The sequence below is a fragment of the Medicago truncatula genome, chromosome 7, assembly GCF_003473485.1.
Source record: "Medicago truncatula cultivar Jemalong A17 chromosome 7, MtrunA17r5.0-ANR, whole genome shotgun sequence".
Classification (NCBI taxonomy): domain Eukaryota; kingdom Viridiplantae; phylum Streptophyta; class Magnoliopsida; order Fabales; family Fabaceae; genus Medicago; species Medicago truncatula.
This window is the reverse complement of record NC_053048.1, coordinates 5,222,501-5,238,939: the sequence shown is the minus strand read 5'-3', so window position 1 is coordinate 5,238,939 and position 16,439 is coordinate 5,222,501. Positions and strand designations below refer to the sequence as shown.

At 32.8% G+C, this 16,439-nt stretch overlaps 1 long non-coding RNA gene across 1 annotated transcript; it reads right to left on the bottom strand.

Annotated features, from left to right (window-relative positions):
* Positions 1-7,584: 7,584 nt before the first annotated feature.
* On the bottom strand, positions 7,585-13,182 carry LOC112416356 (uncharacterized). The gene is made up of 3 exons (XR_003006741.2): positions 13,077-13,182; positions 12,882-12,985; positions 7,585-7,939 (listed from the first exon to the last, which is right to left on the bottom strand). It is a non-coding gene; the product is annotated as an uncharacterized lncRNA (long non-coding RNA).
* Positions 13,183-16,439: the final 3,257 nt, after the last annotated feature.

The following is a 16,439-nucleotide window of genomic DNA, read 5'->3' as shown; positions in this document are numbered from 1 at the left end:
ATATGATTGATTAGCCAAGAAATGACAGGTTAAAATTACTTCGTTACTGCGTTGCCTTCAAATTTATTGCTCAGCTAATAAATAGTATGGGTTGTATGGAACTGGTTTGGCAGATATAAAAATGCTGAAACAATTGATATTTTAATTAGGACAAAGGTGTAATTTTCTATGTGCACTTTGTATTATTCACATTCACAGCTAATCACATAGACCGTGTATTTAATAGCGTAAAGTAACAATATCAAGTTTAAGTATAATCAGAAAATTATTCACGAAAAAAAATTTGATGAGTTAGTTCCTCGGCACTTAACTGCCGAAGAAATTTCGGTAGTTAACTGTAGCCGGTTTCAAAACTTCGGTAGTTAACTGCCGTAGGGGTATTTTCGTCTTTTACATGTGTTTTTCAACCCTATCATATGTGTAAACAGCAATTCTCCAACTTTTATGGTTGGTGGCTTAGTCCGTTCACAATGTTGGACATACGCTAATTGTTATTTGAAAATTGCTTTTTTGACATTCAAAACTTCATATTGACACATGGAAATGACGTTTTTACCTCCGGCGGTAGTTAACTGCCGTTGGATTTACCCTGCAGTAGTTAACTACCGTTCCAAGTATACAACACAAAAAAATAAAAATAAATTGCTCCAACGGTAGTTAACTATCGTGAAGGATATATTGTTGCAGTTATTCTCTGACAATCTTCCATTTCCTCCTACTTTCATCTTGTTTTATAAATGATAGGCTTTCATATGTTATACCGTGTTACCCTTATTTGTTGCTTCTTGAGTTTGAAAAAGCTAATTCGCCATTAGCTGGTGTCTAGCATTCACCATCAAATAAAAGGTGCATAATATCATTTTATAATTTTAACAAGTTTATTATTGTATTTTAAAAAATTAATAATTTTCTCTCTGTTTTGGTGTTCCTGCACCATCACCATCTACTTCTCAGAGAAGTTAGTGGAACTTGAAGAAGGTGGCAACGGATGCCCGAAGTTGTGTTCCAAAAGTGAATATTTTTTGCGTCTTGTATATGTCTATGGGTTTTTTTTTGAGCTTGTAGCTAGGAGGCCATTGTGATAATATGGAGATGAAGTGTGGCTACCTGTTAAGAATCCTCACAATTCCAAAAAAATCATATACATGCTCCACGGTAGTTAATTATCGCTAGTTAACTACCGCTGAAGCAATTTTTTTTTTTTTTTTTTTATGCTGTATATTTGGAACGGTAGTTAACTACCGCCAGAGTAAAAACGTCATTTTCATGTGTCAATATGACGTTTTGAATGTCAGAAAAGCAATCTTCTTGTTATTTTTGTCTATTGTTTTATGTTTTTGTAGAGATCTATTGTAAATATTGTTTGGACCTGGATGTTTCTTTCTTAGTGCACTTTGTGCTAGGAAAGACTCATTGTTTTCGTAATATATTACATTTTAGTTTTTTCAAAAATTATATATATATATATATATATATATATATATATATATATATATATATATATATATATATATATATATATACTCATATCGTGTTTGTTACACCTTTATTTTTAATATTTAAATTTACTCTTATCTATTTGTTATATGTGTTATCTCTATTAAAAGTTGAGACTAATTTTGGAAAGAGAAAACGTTAGCTCAAAAGAGGCAAAACATGTTATTTTTTTTATATATAGTATATATTATTATTATTATTATAATCCAAGGCACATTACCTAAAATAATGCACAACAAAAATCAAGCATGTGCAAATAATGCACAACTAAAGAGACGATAACTTACTACTTTATTACTTGGTATGATTTGGTGTAGATGCCTAAATTTACATCATCACTATCACACATTACCTAAAAAATTAGGTGAATAAGGGTTACACAATATAAGTTATGGTGTTTGGCTAATAAGTAATAGTTTTATTATAAATACTATGTTCATAAATTATGATTAACACTTTCAATGAATCAAAAATCATTATTTTTTTCAAATTAATTCCTTTTTCATTTTACTTTTATTTGTGCATTTTTATTATTGCTCGAAACCCCAAAATAACCATACCTAACACTCTACTATAGTTGGGGAACACACAACTAACAGACAAAGTTCATTCCTTATCATTAATCACTTGAAGAAAAGGGAATAACGGTTGAGGAAGTTGATCCGACCTCAATTTATTTCAGCTTCCATCATTAAATTTGGCACTCCGAGTGGGACAATACAACCTTATAACACTCAAAATAAAATTCCCTAGGTCAAATTTACGCCAGTTGTATCAACTTGGGGTCTAGAAAGAATCTCAATAGTATGGAAAACCATCACCATCAACAACTAGAAAGTCAGGACATTCTCAACCAAACAAACCTTCTCAAATGTCAAGAACGCCAACTTCCATGGTTTCTTCTAGCGTCTATGAGATACAATTAGTTGAAACACTTGATACTCTAATAGTAACGTCCATGTCTTTAGTTAGACAACATATTGACATGTGGACACATGACATCATGTTTTAAGTCTTCAAACAACTTGCTGAAAATGTGAAACCCATGGTTCAAAATGAGTTTCAACGAGACATGGGTTTGGAGGTTGTACGAGCAAGGTATGCAAGGGAGACAATCTTAGGAAGGCGTTGCTCCACAAATCCATTTGATTGTTCCATCAGTCGGGCCTCAACAGGTTCACTCAATTCTATATAATTGTCAGCTACTAAATCATATGCTCAATGGGTTGAAATGTTGGTGCCTCTGTCTAGAGATTATAAGATTCTTAATTTTGCAAGGTTATATGGAGAACATGGAAAATCAATTAGGGAGAATATTAGTAGATTCACTGTGTAGTACGGTTTATCATTGATATAAACAACCTTCTCATGGTACTCTTTCCTTGAACCAAATGATGACAGGTCATCTTACGTTATTTTTAGCATGTTTTTTAGTTTATTTTTGAAAACGTCCCAATTTTATTTAATTATTATTGGTTGATTTAAAGTCTTTTTATATATGATTTTATATAATTATGTTGATTATATGGTGTGTCATATTTTATTAAATGAATTATTTTACTATTTAATAGAATAAGTGGAAATTTAGAATATTTGGAGTTCAAGGGGCTGATTTAGAAATAAGGAGAGTTGTGTGGGATTAAGTGGAAATAGAGGAAGTTGAATTAGGTTTAGAAAAGAAAAGGGAGAAGTTAGAAAGAGGAGAGAAACTGTTTTCACGTACATCAGTTTTGGGAGAAAACAAGAGAAAGCAAGAGAACCAAGGGAGAGCCAGGTGAAGAAAATCAGAATTGTAGGGCTTTGTTCATCTGAATTAAGGTAAGGGTGAGGCTAACTTGCAATGATTTTAGTTTATATAATTCTGATTCTGTTTGACAAAAGTTATGAATAAATTTGGAGGATTGGGAATTAGGGTTAAGGAGAGAATTGATGATTAAATGATGAAATTAGGGTGAATTGATGTAGAAATGATGAACAGACCTTAGATGTTTCATATATTGATGTTTAGAATCAGTTTTAAGGTTAGAACAATGGGTTTGGTTAAATTTTTGAGAAAAACTGTAATCTGCCCGTACTGTTATTCATCGCTCGCCTCCCGAGTGATGATCCTCGCCGTAGCGAGTGATGAAGATCATTGCTCGCCTCGCGAGCAGGAGTTGTTCGCCTCGCGAGTTGCATTTCGCAGCTCGCCATAGCGAGCAAGTTTACTCGCCGTAGCGAGTGTGACCAGAGAGCTTGCAAGATCTCGTGATTTTGAGCTGTGAGTTTAACCTTAGATGTTTATGAGGGCCTGAACATGTACCTTAATGATTAGGCAAAGTTTTAGATTGAGTTTGAACTCAGAATAGAGTCAGAATGGAATCTAGAGTGTTTTACCCTAACTCGCCGTGGCGAGTAGAGGCTCTCGCCTCGCGAGCTAGTGCTTGACAGATTGCTTTGTTTAGGATTTTCATGTGGCTTTGTCGCATGAGAGGTTGTGAGCTGAACTTTGAGATAGCAATGAAAGATGTATAGGATATAAATGATGAACTGTGAAGCTGGTTATGGCAAATTGAGGTTATTAATGTGATAAAATTGTATAAGTAATACTTGGTTTATGTGATAATGCTAGACATCGTTGGATTGTATAAAATATTGTCATATCATGCTGACGTATACTGTTGTGTTGCTGTTGATTGATTATGATTGTTAATGATCGCTGGTTTATACTTAACTGCATTCAATTAGAATGTACAATGTGTTGGTTCAAGTTGTAAGTGGCGAGTTGTCGTTTCTAAGTAACGGAGTCATAGGTTGTTGATGTTGACCAAGTTGGGGAGTGAGTGAGTTATTGTGCACGATCGTTGTCGTTGCCTATGATGTTGCTGTCGTAGTTGAGTTGTATGCTGATATACACAAGTTGAGTCCTTTCATGATTAGGAAACCGTTGAGGGCTCATGCCCTGGAATATTAATCATTCAACCATTGAGGGCTTATGCCCTGGAATGCCTTGCCATTCAAATTGTTGAGGGCTCATGCCCTGGAATGTTAATCATTGAACCGTTGAGGGCTCATGCCCTGGAATTGCCTTGTCATTCAATCTGTTGAGGGCTCATGCCCTGGAATGTTCATCATTCAAATTGTGGGGGGCTTATGCCTTGGAATGCTTAGTCATTCAATGTGTTGAAAATAGTACCACGCCGTCGTTGTCGTTGATGTAGTGGATGATGTTGTCGTGTCGTTGATGGTGATATTGTCGTTGTTGTAGGTTGTGTTGTGGTCGTTGTTGTTGATGGAGATATTGTTGTTGTGGTCGAGTTGTTGTTGTCGTTGTTGGTTGATTTAGTAAGAGTTATTAAAGTTGAAGAAGTATGAATATTATTGTGGGAATATATGTTGCTTATTACGTTATTTAATTAAGTTGATGATTAATATATCTATTATTATTGTTTGTGAATCTCACCCCTTCTGCTTGGAATTGTTGCCCTTCGTATGGGTAACTTGCAGGTATTGAAGCTTATTAGAAGTGGTGGCTCAAAGTGTCTAGGGCTCTGATACGTACGGGATGGGATTTTCTTATTGTTTTTCATTCCTATGTATCAATTTTGAATATTGCTGACGTAGCTCTATGGTTGTTGAATTTATGTTGATAAGGCTTTTATGCCAAAGATTTAATTATGGAGATTTAAACTGTTGCTGTTGTTGTTTTGATGCAAATTTTCCGCTGCAAATTTAATGATGACTTTGAAGGACGTTTATTAAATAGATTTTATATTCTATTTAAGAAAATTTTGAAAATGAAGTGGGACATGCCCGTTTGGAAATTACTCTGATGCATGTTTTATTAATTAATTGATTTTTGGGAAACGGGGTGTTACAATTTTTACCAACAAAATAGAGGAGTATTATATCAATTGCCTATGATTTTCCGACATTTGAAATGTTTTTCATATTTGAATATGTAATTCTATTCTTCCCGAAACATAGCAATTTTAGAGGGTTCTTGAAGTAATTTGTGAAGAAATCAAGCAAATCAGGCAAAACAAGATCTCTGAAGATTATTCGGCCTTGAGAAAATGAAGATTCAAGAGGCATTGAAAGACTTTAACCAAGTTCCAAGACAACTAAACTATGAAGAAAACACCTCAACAGACGAAGAATGCAGGAACACAAGAAAGTATTGCACTAAAGCGCCCGACACACAACAGGAGGCGCGGGGCGCCCCAAAGCAACACACTAAAGCGCCTCGCGCATGCTTGGAGGCGCTAGGCACCTCAAAGTTCTAGGCACATGCGCCAGGCACTAGGCGCCCCGTTGCTTGCGAAAAAGTCACTTTTCGTGACTTTTTCGTCCCTGGAAACCCATGATTTTAGCCTCAAGTTAGGTGGAAACTTTACCTATAAATACCGCCTTCCTCATTCCCAATTTCTCGTTCATAACATGGAGCAGTTCAAGAGGAGGGTGATTATAGGAAGCCAATGAGGAGTTCTATCTTCTCCTATCTTTTCTAGAGTATGTTTTTATCTTTTAGTATTTTTGTCTTAGTTATCATGTGTAACTAGATATCTATAGGTTAGGGTTCTAAGATGAACCTAGGTTTATTTTTGTTGGATAATTATTTAATTTAATATCATTTTATTTTAGTTTATTTTCTGTTCGCTATTAAGTTTTATTAGGATTAATCTATTCTAGCGAAGTGCAACCCTAGATTAGGTACTTAGGTTGTGACATAGGTTAATATTGTTATTACTATCTGGATGCTTATATCTTGATATTTATACCCTTATACTAATAACTACCTGTCTGGAAGTAAGTGATTAGTAAACTAGACGAAAGATACTGAAAGCGAGTTGACCCTAGTAGTAAGTACTTAGGAGGTGACATTACTAATATTGAGTAAAATATGTTGATCCTAAGATGTAACTAGTTTATTAATTAGAGAAACAAGAACCAAGGAGAATAAACCTAGCAAGACCATTGTCCTCGACCTCTAGGTAAGGTAGACGCTGATAGGGATGTCCATTTGTAGAACTATCTAGGGGGAAGGATAGTGTGTTATGAGTGTCCTAAGATTCGTAGATGGGCCGGCCAACAGGAGCATTGACCTTCATTACTTTTGGAAATCTTGAAACATTAATAGTCTATGTTTCAATTACCTTTGAATTAGCAAGACCCCGCACGTAAGGATCACCGTGCGATCAACAGATACAACTTGACAACCGACTAGGTTAGAACGTTCCAACGACCTCATCACTTATATAGTCTACTTAAGATAACTAAACGCGACATGAATGTTATTTAATATCCAACAAAATAAATAGGGGTCTACTTAAGATAACTAAACGCGACATGAATGTTATTTAATATCCAACAAAATAAATAGGGGGGATTCAAAGAGTCATAATCGTTGCTTACGTGCTCTGCTTCAAACAGATAAAAATTGCAATCTCTAACCCTTAACACTTTTATTTTTTATCGTCAACTTAAAATAAGTAACGCGAGCTATTTAGACGAAACGACAATCCATGTGGGTACTATACTCTACTCAGCACTTTATTACTTGGTAAACGATTTGGTACACTTGTCTAATCCGATCTTTAAATTTTTGGCGTAGTTGCCGGAGATTGTTAATATTTTCGACTAAGCAATTCAAATTACTTATTTCAATCTTTACTTTTCTGTCATTTATTTTTATTTTTTTGCATTTTATTTTTCTATTTTCAAAAATATCAAAAATAAAAAAATCATTTTTTTTTTAAAAATACAAAAAATATTATTCATGTTGACTCTGTCCTACTAAGAACTTTGTGTAGTTTATTTTATGCAACTTAGGGATTTCTACTAAACGTTGATGATCTGCCAACCTTCCTTCCTTAAATCAGACAAGATGGGTAAAACAATAGAACTATTTATCTTTTTATTTTGACAAAAATAAACATTTTTTGTAGGAGATCAATTTTTTTGATGCTTTTGGTTCCTTATGTATTTTTTTTTTTTAGACCCATGGAAAACTTTTTTTCTTTTCATTTTTACGATTTTCTGATAAATGTGTTCTCATGTTACGCCACCCCAAGTTTAAAATGTTGATAATTCCAAAGAGAAACTTCAAACTTAGCTTCAAACCACATTCAATCATAATAATACCTATATAACTCAAAGTGAAATCATATAGGATGCATTTAAAGTTCAGGACTGTGACATGATTCATCACTAAGTAACAAAAATAAAAATTTCGTCTGAAGGTTCAAAGTGGTTTCACAAAGGATAATAAGAATATAAAAGGGTGGTTTAAATGACTCAAGGTACCAAATAAAAATTGTCTCGTGTATAATATGATCATTTTATCCCAACTTGATGCCACCTCTTAGAGTTGACCACATCCCAAAATAATTAACGACATAAAATAGAGTCTTTAGAGAAGGCATCTGCTTCACTCCAAGACAGTAAATACAAATTATATAAGCTGAAATTTAAAACATAGAGTCAAGGCAGGCAAATACAAAAAACAAAGGGATATGTTTTGAAAATATTTAATAGTATAAATTAAATTAGAGAACACACAAAATATCAAGTATATATCATATCATTTGCCACACAAATAATCAAGAATCATCGATATATAATGATATTTCAATTCACAACGTCAAAAATGAGACAATCACAAATCAAAATAAAATAAGTATATCCTTAAACTATAGGTGACATTTAATTTGGGAAATGCTAGTTTTTTCCCACCATGGGAAAGCTTTTTCTGACCATTGGATCTAATAAAGAACACATCTTTATCATGAACTCTCAGTATCAAATCTCCCTCACTTTTTCTCTCCACCTCCTCCCAACAACAAACTTCCTTCCACACCATGGGTGGCACCTACTCTTCCACCACCACCACCCCCTTCCCCAATAAATGGATCAACCCAATAAATAACCCAATGTGCCAACTGATGTTGAAGTGGAGGCTGCTTCTCCTGATGCTGATGCCTAGTGATTCAGCTTCTTTTCTGAACATGTTCTCGTCTAATGATCCATCAGGGAGCCTCCGAATGGAAAGGACCATTCCATCATTGTAGCAGGCCTTGAATACTAATCCATACCTTGTTCTGCTGAGTACATTCTCTTCGTCGAATTGTCTTGTGGCTTCAATTGTTTCAGCAAGTGTGACTTTGGTGTTGATCCATTTATTGGGGAAGGGGGTGGTGGTGGTGGAAGAGTAGGTGGGGAGATTTGATACTGAGAGTTCATGATAAAGATGTGTTCTTTATTAGATCCAATGGTCAGAAAAAGCTTTTCCATGGTGGAAAAAACTAACCTTTCCCAAATTAAATGCCACCTAAACTCTAATTCTTATAACTTGTTTCCATTATATTCTTCAAAGGTTTGTGCATATCTCTATGGTACTACACTATTGATTCATGGTATGGTCACATCTCTCTAGTGATATTGCACCACATCATGTGTGATATTTCTCTCAAGGAACCACATGCTTCTATACTACGGGTATTTTTCTCTATAGTTATACCGTACCACGTGGTCTATTCTCTTTAGTGATATTGCGCCACATCTAGCATAATACATCTCTAGTGATATTACATCATACAAAGCAAATGAATCAGATACTTTTAAATTGAAAGTATGCTTATTTCTAATTATAATGCACCATATGGTCGCTTTTCTCTTGCCATATTGCGCCACATCCGATATGATACTTATTTCTAGTAATATTGTACCATACTAACCCTATGAATTAGATACTCCTCGGACATCACTTAGCCTTGTCAGAACATACCTATATTTGTAAAAATAATCTCCACTTCAAGACCCCAAACATCTACCCCTTATCATATCCATCATCACTTACAAGCATGTCACAAATGTAAAAATTATCAAACAATTCGAATAATCAAATCCAACTATTACGATAATTCAAGAGTAAAACACGGATTTTCACAATAGCATGAATGTCAAAACATTCAAAATAATTTAAATCAATCAAGGCCTTAATAAAGTTTCTAACTCCTTTTTTAAGCCTACATTTCCAAATTTTCACATTGGACGATTTTCACTCAAAAGACTATGACCATTTGTAGCGATCCGCGATGATATTGTGGAAAATATTGTTTTTTCCATTCATCACACTTATTTTACACTCATGAATTTGAAATCATTTTCACCCGATACCTGTTTTTTATGCGTTTTCACATGCTAATCCATGTCCTCCCAGCAAAAATCTATTGGCCTGTTGGAGGAAGAGAAAATAGCAACATTTGTTTTTTTACATAATTGTTTGACACAAAATATAATTTCTATACGTTTTCCTCCATGGATGCAATCTAAAATATGTCTCTTATGACATCTTCATTTTCTTTATATTTCCTTATTTTTGCTCTCTCTGTAGTAGACTAGTAACACATGGGCCGAAAACTCATTCAAACACACACACGCGCGCGTGCACACACATACACACACCAATATTATTTTCTCTCCTCTCTTGTTTTCCAGAAACATGGATGATGAGTCAATAATTAGTGTTTTTGATATATTATTTGAGTCTATTTTATTTAGATTTTATATGTTTTTATTTCCTTTTTAGAACTATTTTACTTCAATTGCAAGTTATTTAATTTCAGGAACAAATATTTGAAAGATTGAGTCTTTGAGAAAAAGAAAGGAGATTTGGAGCTGATTCGGGAAAAAAATACGAAGATTTGGTGCAAAAATATGAAGCCAACCAATCAGAACGCTTGGCACGGCCACAAATTTCCTTTTGCTGTTTTTGCTTCTTCGACAAGCTGCCTGTTTAGTTTATTTCTGACCTAAAGCCCGTGGTTTCTTGTGGAACATTATATTGATGTATTTCTTGGGGCTTAAGTAGTTGTAGCCTATAAATAGAGCAGCTAGCAAACATATTCAATCATCTTTTGTTCTTGGAAATAATAAGTGACAATTGTTTCTTTGAATAAAAGTTCATCTTTATTTTCTTGTTATTTACCTTTATGTTCTTCTTCTTCTTCTTCTCTATGTCTTCAATGAACGTGAGTGAGTAGACTTATTTGTCTTGGGATTGTTGGATGAGTCTAATGACCTAATCCCTATCAAACCAAGCCTCGAACCCTAATTTTATGTAAATCTATTTCTAATCTATTTGACCGTTTTTGTAATGAATTAACAAGTATCAAATCAATAAAACGAAAGTTGAGGGTTAATACTTGTTAATTCATAATCACAAATATCAAGCGTAGTATCGAAAGATGAAGTTTTGATATTGGAACAAGTGAAATTAGATAAGGATTGCGAAACATGAGAATAGTCTAGAAAATCTTGAGACAATAAAGTTTCGTTCTTCAAGGATTTCAATAGCAATCAACCATGAGAATAGGCGTGGTTGCTAGCACACTCAATGAAACCGAAAGGAGATGTGATAGGTTAAAGAGAAACTTGTCTTTAGAAAATAGGTCCAACATAAAGTTCTAGGTTTAGGGTTTGGTTTGTGAAGGGTTTGTCACCATGACAAACCAATAATCTCAAGGCGCTTTTATTATTATATATTTTTTTAAAACAACTTTTTATATTTTAAAATTTCAATCTAATCATTGTTTAAGAGTGAATCAAATTCATAACTCCCTCTCAGAACGATACTCTTTATTACCACTTCGGTAAACCGTACACTTGAGGATTTACTACATCAATGGACCAATAACATAAATACATATAATTGCTTATTTTATTTCCCCCACTCAAATTAAAACATTATTCTCAAAATACTTATACTAAAGTACTATCCTTTTAGACAATAATTAAAATAATAGATATGACTTCTCACTAGACTCTCAACCACCACCTTCCAACCCAAATCCAAATATCTCTTTCATGATGTAACCTCTTATGATGACAATGGTATGCTTAGCCCTTGCAGCAACACCTTCATCAAACCCCATCTGGGCTCGGTCAAAACGAGCTATAAATGAAATGATTTTTTATTCTATTCTTACTTGTTTTAGTGCATCATCTGATGGGTAAAAAGTTGGTTGTTCAACTTAAATCAAAGTCTGTAAAGAAATTCATATGGGTTTCTATCATATTTGGTTTCTAGACGGTGGCAATGAGCTTGTTAATTAACAATGGTTGTCTGATTTGTTGTTGTTTTGAGTTTGTGGCTAACTTGTCATAATGTTTTGCAGATAATTTCATCGCCAATCAAAAACCTTTGTGGACCTCCCAGACTTTGCGGAAGTTTTCTTGGTTATCGAATGTTTGGTGATTTTTGGGGTTTTAGCAGTAAGATCTTTGGCGGGAGTGGTTGTTGTTTGTTGGGTTCTAATTGTTCATTCAGATTTGGTTCTAGATTGCAACAACGGTGATTCACGCCATCATTGTTGTCAGTTAAGTCACTGTTACATGAAAGTTTGACAAAGGACTGTTAGGCTAAATATCCATGAATACTTGTTTTTTTTTTTTTTTTTATGCGGGTTGTTGGTGAGTAAACCTGTTTTTCATATCGGCGTTCGAGTTCACTCGTCCCTCTCAAGATCTTGGTTCAATGTTCGTAAACGGTCATAAACCTCATTATTATTTTTTTGCAATTTGGTTTCACAATAGTTTGCTTTCTTCAGGCTGAGATTTGTAATTAATTGACCTTTAGGGCTGTTTTGTATCACCTTTTTTGGGTTGTTATTATTTGTTTTACTTTAATCTACGTAAGGTGTTGCATATCCATTTGCACCCATTTGTCTTAAAAAAAAAGACAAATATAACATCGATACATTAAACTAAACACTAAATCAAATCGAAAGCATGTGGAAACAAAACATGATCAATATTCATACAAAGCAAGTAAATAATAAATAGTATTACGATATAATTATTTTTAAAATAAATAATTAAAATACAATGATAGCTAGCACTAGTTCAAATATTTTTGTTCACGCACTTATAATTTATCTAATTCACATGAAATACTGCAATAACTAGCACACATATACCCATAAAATCACTTGAAATGATAACTAACGATTATAGGAAGAACATAGATATATGAAAATATGGTTTTTGGAACATTAGAGGTGTTTTCTCATGTGTGGTGTTTTAATTGACAATTTTACTTTCTTTCGTCCCATATTTGTAAAGTTTCCAGATTCATAGTCCATATATGTTTTCCTTGTAATATATTTAACATGTTTTTCCTTTAAGAATATTTAGATTTTTTTATTGGTCCGAACACCCCTTAGACTCATTATATATATTCGCATGTATGTATGTCTTTGAAAAATATTTAACCTACTTTTAAGGCTACCAAAGAAATTTAAATTAGAAAAATTTATGAACGTGTAAAAGAAATTATAAGAGCAACACAATTAGTGTGAGCAAATAAAGTAAAAAATTTACACATAATGGAGAAATTTCATTACCTTAACATCTTTGAGGTGTTTACAAAAACCTTTAACACACCTCATACTTCCATAAAAAGCACGCCTATATATTGTATAACAATCGCTAGCACTTTTACATTCCTCTGTAATGTTAAATAAAAATAAAGAAATATTACAAAAAGGGTAAAAGATTGCATATAAAATAAACAAAACAAATGAGAATGATAACATAACTATAAGTCCTGAAGCCGTCAATGACAACAAGACATAGTGAAACCAAAAGGATCACAATATAAATAAATTTGAGAGTTTCAGCCATTTATTTTAAATTTTTCCATGTAACATAAAGATAATGGTTTAATCACGTTATATAATAATCCCTCTAATTATGTTTACATCAATTGAATAGTGTTTAATATTAGAAAAAATATTAAATGTCTCTAAAGTTTAAGGTTTAATCATATTTGACCCTTTAACTCTTATAAAATGTAACAAAAAGAAAAAAAACTCTTATAATATACCTCACACAATAATTTTTCAAATAATTAGAGTTCATTTTTATTCACCAACCTTTTGTTATTATATTTATTTCTTATCTATTCTTTCATAATAGAGAGAAGAAGACATCAAAGCATTGAGTTTATTGACCCACAAAGACATGAAAAATGAACCATTCATCTATTTTGATAATCAAAATTGATATTAGCTTTTCTTTTATTGTGCTATTTCAAAATGGGCAGTTTGAGTTTATACATCCACCAAGACATAGAAAATGAACCATTAATCTATTTTCGTTACAATGGCATCATTAAACAACAATCGAAACTCTTACATGTCCGCAAACAGTGATTAATTTGGTGGCAATTGCAATCAGTGAGAAGTAACCACATAAAATATTTATTGCACGACAACAATTAATTTTAGCAGTAACAAAAATGCAAATAATCAATTGAGGAATATAAAGTATAGATGAAAATGGGACACATCAATTGATGAATAAAAAGACAAAACTTCTTTTAGTAATATTATTTAGCCTTTTAACCAAAAAAAAGAATAAAAAGACAAAGAATCAATTGTAGTACATTGGATCTTCTTTATTATGTTTACACCGATTGAATAGTTTTTTATAATTATGTTGTTGTAAGAAATTTGTCTTTATAATTAAAAAAATAATATTATATGTCTCTAAAGAACATTTTTGAATCAAATTTGTCCCTTTAGCTCCAGTAATATGTTTAACACAATAATTATTCATATACTTAGTGTTAATTTTTGGAAAGTAGATTAATATTATTATATGAATACAAATGATTTATCTACACAATTAATATAATATTTTGATAAAATTGTTTTTTATCTACAACATTATGCATATTTTTTACATGCATTTTTGTGAATTTTGATTTCATTAATTATTTAATGAAATAATTAAAATTTCATGATTTTTCAATTATAAATGCACATATTTATTAGAATTATTAAATGTATATATAAATTTTTATGTACTAATTTATAATAATATCTAGTTTGTACTTATATTATAATATGATATTTAAATAATAAACTAAGATATATAAATAATTTTACCTAAATTGCCAGGTGTTTACCGGTGTTTTTGTTAAACTACAAGTCTAGCTTTGATTATTAGAAGCAGGATCGAATTAGAAATTTCAGGACATGTTGTGCAATCTTTTTCTAGAAAATGTATGAATGTTCACCAAGTTTATAAGTTGTTTTATGAACAGGATGAAGTTTTGTAAGAAAATAATTGCCTCTCGACTGGGAAAAACACAATATATGCAAGTAAAGGTAAAAGACTTAAAAGTTTAAAACGCATAAACTTGAAGAAAAGGTAAATTGCATTGCATTAATATATAGATGGTTCGACAAATCAGATTACATGCATTATGTATGACTCTTTTATCTAGACGCCGGTACTTCGAGTGCTAGAATTTCTATAAGTAATTTGCGACCTATTTTTCATATGAAAAACTACATTTTATACATAGTGAAAATAACTGGAAAAAGCTAACTGCCACGAACATCAATTCTTCCATCGAAATGCTAGTCCCCCACGTCTTCACTAAGGAAACCGGTGCTTTTGAATTTGATTTCTTCCTTCTTCGACAACAACTGCTTGACTTCGACTAAACTCTTATTCGGATCAAATCTTGGTGAACTTTGAAGCTTTTAAACTCTTCCAAATGCTAAGTCATACTCTGTTGAAGACTCCATGATGAGGATAATGGCTTTAATTCCTCAAAGAACAAAAGTCAACACATGTTGACTGCATTAATTGAGTCTGTCGAAATTACAGGCTAACACCAAGATAATGTGGTGTGAGATAGAACTTGAGAAGCAATGTGAGAAGAGTATCAGTGGCACGTGAAAGGCTTATATTTTTATTTTATAAATTGAAATGATTTTTACATGATTATATTGCATTCTGCCGATGTGGCACATCCATGTAACAATGTCACCCTTTGTTTAAAATCTCTTCTTAAGCTGGCATCTTGCCTATATGCCAAGTCTCAATAGTCCATCTAATAATTGAAATTAATGCTAAAAAATAAAGAGTAATTAAATATCAATTCATCAGTTTCTTTTATAACGATGTAAGCCAGGTGTTAATTACTTTAGTTTATTTTTAATTACATTTTTTGAATAAGCACTTTCACTCTTTTTGTTGTATATTTTTTCCCTTTTCACAATAGTCACTGAATAAGAATGATGCATATTGTACCAAAAAAAAAATGATGCATGTGACGTGATGACGGAATACCACATGATATTTTTAGCTATGTTTTAGTATATTTTTTCTTGCATTTAAAGGTAAATTATAAGTCAATTAAAGGAGTTGTCATTGGTTTGAAGAATTTTTTGTATTTTTATCATTCAAGTCGTTGTAATTCACTTTTATCCTAAATTATGCAACTTCATAGAGGTTGTGAGCGGTTTATAGTGAGAAATCATGTAAATATACAAATCAAGACATCACATGAAGGATCGAGGATATGAAGATTGAAGGCTATGGTTTTTAGAAGACTTTTGAAGAAAATACAAAATGAACAAAATTCATTTGAAGTCCAAGGCATCACAAGACGGAAGAACGGGCGAAAAAGTGTTGAAAACAGCTAAAATCGCAATGAGGGGTTGCCCCATGCACCCTTGCGCATGAGGCCACGTGCCTCTGTGCATGGAGCAACTTTAGCTACTGCCCCAAGCGCTCAGCGTCCCATACCATGCGCCCCGTGCATAGACTAGGCCAGGGAGTGTTGATTGCTTAATTTTAAAGTCATTTTTGGTGTAAAAACCTATTTTCACTCCCGTAAACCCTATTTTTAAGAGAGAGTGCGACGAATAATAGGGTAAGAAGTGTGTTACTTGAACTAATGCTAAACATGGGTATATATAGGGTGTGTTACTTGGTGGATAAATAGGGTTTTGACCGTCAAACCTTTACCTGGATAGTTGTGCCTGAGGGACAGGTGTGAGCTTTTGTGTGGTCTTCTTACATTGGATACGGACTGAACAATCATAATCTGTTAGCCGGAACCATTATCCAGTGTAATTTAGGATGTGCCGATCATATTGTAT